This window comes from Nicotiana attenuata, unplaced genomic scaffold (assembly GCF_001879085.1).
Source record: "Nicotiana attenuata strain UT unplaced genomic scaffold, NIATTr2, whole genome shotgun sequence".
Lineage (NCBI taxonomy): Eukaryota > Viridiplantae > Streptophyta > Magnoliopsida > Solanales > Solanaceae > Nicotiana > Nicotiana attenuata.
Window position 1 is genome coordinate 89,027 of NW_017671901.1, and position 4,888 is coordinate 93,914.

Genomic DNA, 4,888 nt, shown 5'->3' on the forward strand with positions numbered 1-4,888 from the left:
AAGCAGGAATTTACCCATGTCAATGAGTGAAAATTTGATTTGAGCTTCATTCACAAATCAGAATCTTGTAGGGTTCTTATAGTAGTAATTATTTGACTCAAAAGTTATGAAACACTTTTTAAGCAAATCAATCAATAAAGATGAAGGGATAAATCCTAGTTAAAGATAATTAACTCTGATCCGAGATGAGTAGGAGAAATAGAAAAATATAGTCAAATATAAATGTTGACGGCGATTAAGATCGGATTTAATGGCATAAGTAAAGATGCATTAATTAACAAAAATATGAATAAAGGAAAAGATTCACCCGATCTTCAGTGAGACGGATCTTCTTTCATTTAATAAAGATCAATGGTAGACAAATACAAGAACCTTATGACCCTTTTTGGATCCGATAAAGGTATGGGATCACAGATCCTCTCATTTATTTGGAGAGGTGTGTTTACATATTTTCTAGAAAGAGGGAGAGGGAGAGAGCCCGAGACCCTAAATGGGAAGTCCTCCCCTCCTATTTATAAGGGGGGTATCCATAGAAAATCCTAACAAAAGGTACAATTTAGAGGGAATATTCGGTAGAATATTCCTTTTGAGTATTCAAAGCAAACTAGCAGTTTCATGACTGTCCGACCACGACCTTATTGATGATTGTCCGTCCTCGGCCTATCCGACCACGACCTTATTGATGACTGTCCGTCCTCGGCCTGTCCGACCTCGGCCTATCCGACCACGACCTTATATTTCCGCGTGCCGAATTTCTCTAATCTAATTTTGACCCATACAGTTAGTCCCTCCGCTTACTGAGGTCGTCTCCTTGTCGAGCTCGGTGAGCGAACTTCATTAATCGTAGTTTGAGAAATTCGGATGGGGAGGTCGACTAGTATGGGTTGCAACTGAGGATGCCGATGGAGAATATCTTGGAGATGGTGGTGAAGAGAGTGGCGATGGTGACGCCGAGTGAAAAGATAGCTGTCTTTTTTGACCATTGATCCGGGTCGTATGTAATCTGCGACTACTTGCGCAGTGACTTTGCATAAAGACGAATTTTTCGTTGTTATTCGCCTTGTACTTTTCCATGTTTTCGCTTTTCGCGACTTTGGTGCGAGGTAGATTCCCGCATGGTATATTTTCTGACGGCACTTGGCCTTAGGGACATTTCAAATTCTCTTCGGCGAAGGCCACGGCCTTAGAGGGTATTATTTTGATTTTGTCGAAATGTTGGCCCGTCATCGTTCGATCGAGGTCGAACTCTTCTTTTTAGTGAAGGCCTTTGNCTATTTGCAATAAATATATTAACTTCCTTCCCTCCAGCTAATTGGATTAAAAATTCTGGGTTGAAATATTGGAAAAATTTAAACCACAAAACAGTTTCTTAACAAAACTAATACAAGTTGCAAATCAAGATAAAAAATTGAGAATCAAAGAAAGTACACATTGTGTAGCAAAAATGATTTCTTGAAATCACGATTCCTTCTTTCCATGTTATGGTAGAGAGCCGTACTAGGAAATATCTACCATGAACAGACCGTGGAACTAGAATTGAATTCTAGATCTAGAGGAAACTAAAACTTTAACTAAGAAATCCCCACAGACGACGCCAAATTATTTGACTCAAAAGTTATGAAACACTTTTTAAGCAAATCAATCAATAAAGATGAAAGGATAAATCCTAGTTAAAGATAATTAACTCTAGATCCGAGATGAGTAGGAGAAATAGAAAAACATAGTCAAATATAAATGTTGACAGCGATTAAGATCGGATTTAATGGCATAAGTAAAGATGCATTAATTAACAAAAATATGAATAAAGGAAAAGATTCACCCGATCTTCAGTGAGACGGATCTTCTTTCATTTAATAAAGATCAATGATAGACAAATACAAGAACCTTATGACCCTTTTTGGATCCGATGAAGGTATGGGATCACAGATCCTCTCATTTCTTTGGAGAGGTGTGTTTACATATTTTCTAGAAAGAGGGATAGGGAGAGAGCCCGAGACCCTAAATGGGAAGTCCTCCCCTCCTATTTATAAGGGGGGTATCCATAGAAAATCCTAACAAAAGGTACAATTTAGAGGGAATATTCGGTAGAATATTCCTTTTGAGTATTCCAAAGCAAACTAGCAGTTTCATGACTGTCCGACCACGACCTTATTGATGACTGTCCGTCCTCGGCCTGTCCGACCTCGGCCTATCCGACCACGACCTTATTGATGACTGTCCGTCCTCGGCCTGTCCGACCTCGGCCTATCCGACCACGACCTTATGTTTCCGCGTGCCGAATTTCTCTGATCTAATTTTGGCCCATACAGTAATTACTTCATTATAAGAAAATTAGATTTGTATTAATCCAATATTCCAAATCATGAACCCAGGTATCAATTTCCAAACATGCATGAGTAAAATAAATCAAAATACGGACAGGAAAGTAGAAAATTCAATAATAAACTGCCCAAAAGAACAGAAAACAAAAGATACACAACAAATTGTGATTACAAAAAATGTAAAATAAAGAACGAAAATGTAAACACCTGATTTCCAGAGATTGAAGTCTTTACTTCATAAGCAAAAATCACAATATTCAAGCCCAAAAGTTAATAAAAATTTAGAAAGATCAGGCATTGAAAGATTAAGGAGAAAAGAGGATTCATACCATCAACACTGGAGAGATCCAACACTGAAAAAGGAAAAAGGAAAGAGAAGATTGAGAAACTCGAGAGAAATACCGTGAAGCAGCCGAAACTTAATTAATGATTTTTTAGACATAAAGTACGTTTTTAATGTTTTAAAAAAAATCACAAAAGGAGTATTTCGCAGTATTATACTGTGAATTGGGTTAACGGAAATTTTGCCGTTAAAACAATTCGCAAAATCATATTGCGAAGTAGTTTTTTATTATTTTTTTAACAAAAACACAGCGCTTAATGTAATAGTTGGGTCCAGCCTTATTTAATAAAGGCAATTCGCAGTACTATACTGCAAATTGCCTTAATCAAATAAGGCTCTTCTTCTTCCATCTTCCCCGACATTCCAGCCCCCCTCCATTAAAAAACAAACTCAAGAGCTCCTTTCTGGTCCCCTACCCCCCGTTTTATTTAATAAAAAAAAAAAAATCGGGCCCACCCGTCCCATAAAGAGCAAGGCGTGTAGGTCCCACATACAAAAAAAGCTTTGGATACCGTGTTTCGGGTGCAAAAATTCAATTTCAACAATATTTAAAAAATTTACATTGAGGTATTTCAATTTAGTTTATGCCGAAACACGTGTCATGCATATTACTATTGTTTAGTATGTTTCCATGTGAATTTATGTTATGTTTGTGTTTAATTTTGTATCTTTTATATACCCGGATTGATTTATTTGATACCCGAATTTATGTTATGTTTGTGACCAAAAATGCTACCGGATTGTTTGTCTTATATTTGATTTATATACCTGAATTTATGTTATGTTTGTGACCAAAAATGCTTAAAATTGATAAATAATTTGTATTCTTATATAATTTGTATTAAAATTTGATAAATAATTTGTATTGTTAAATAATATTATATATTTTATTTATTTGTATTGTTAATGTTATGTTCATATTGTAGAGCCTTATAGCGTAGTAAAATATAGTATCTTTTAGCGAAGTAAAATATAGAGCCTTTTAGCGTAGTAAAATGTAGAGCCTTTTAGCGTAGCGTCTCAGTAGCTAACAAAATTCTAAAAATATTGAAATTGAGACGCATAATAATTAAGGATTATTCGGTGGTACCGGGCCTCAAAAATCAAGCCTGGAACCCATACATAACTATTATCTCCAATTACAAAAATTTATAATTTAATTTATTAAGTTAACAAAATTCTAAAAATGTTGAAATTGAGACGCATAATAATTAAGGATTATTCGGTGGTACCGGGCCTCAAAAATCAAGCCTGGAACCCATTCATAACTATTATCTCCAATTACAAAATTTATAATTTAATTTATTAAGTTAACAAAATNTGATGGCGAAGGCACATAGCCTGAGTCCCAGTTCGACGCAAGGTCGAACTGTTAAACTTTGATGGCGAAGGCACTTAGCCTTAATCCCAGTTCGAACGAGGTCGGTCAAACTTTGATGGCGAAGGCACTTAGCCTTAATCCCAGTTCGAACGAGTCGAACGTGTCGATGTTTGATGGCGAAGGCACATAGCCTTAATCCCAGTTCGAACGAGGTCGAACCTGTCGATCTTTGATGGCGAAGGCACATAGCCTGATTCCCAGTTCGAACGAGGTCGAACTGTTAAACTTTGATGGCGAAGGCACTTAGCCTTAATCCCAGTTCGAGCGAGGTCGAACTGTTAAACTTTGATGGCGAAGGCACTTAGCCTTAATCCCAGTTCGAACGAGGTCGAATTGTCAAACTTTGATGGCGAAGGCACTTAGCCTTAATCTAGTTCGAATGAGGTCAAACTGTCAAACTTTGATAGCGAAGGCACTTAGCCTGAGTCCCAGTTCGAGCAAGGTCGAACTGTTGATCTTTGATGGCGAAGGCACATAGCCTGAGTCCTAGTTCGAACGAGGTCGAACTGTTAAACTTTGATGGCGAAGGCACATAGCGTGAGTCCCATTTCGAACGAGGTCGAACTGTTAAACTTTGATGACGAAGGCACTAGCCTTAATCCCAGTTCGAGCGAGGTCGAACTTTTAAACTTTGATAGCGAAGGCACTTAGCCTTAATCCCAGTTCGAACGAGGTCGAACTGTCAAACTTTGATGGCGAAGGCACTTAGCCTTAATCCCAGTTCGAACGAGTCGAACGTGTCGATATTGTTAAACTTTGATGGCGAAGGCACTTAGCCTTAATCCCAGTTCGAGCGAGGTCGAACTGTTAAACTTTGATGGCGAAGGCACTTAGCCTTAATCC

The 4,888-nt window shown here is 37.7% G+C and overlaps 1 long non-coding RNA gene across 1 annotated transcript; it reads right to left on the bottom strand.

Moving 5' to 3' along the window:
* Positions 1 to 664: 664 nt before the first annotated feature.
* LOC109210800 lies at positions 665 to 2,740 on the bottom strand. The gene is made up of 3 exons (XR_002065610.1): positions 2,651 to 2,740; positions 2,148 to 2,315; positions 665 to 731 (listed from the first exon to the last, which is right to left on the bottom strand). It is a non-coding gene; the product is annotated as an uncharacterized LOC109210800 (long non-coding RNA).
* Positions 2,741 to 4,888: the final 2,148 nt, after the last annotated feature.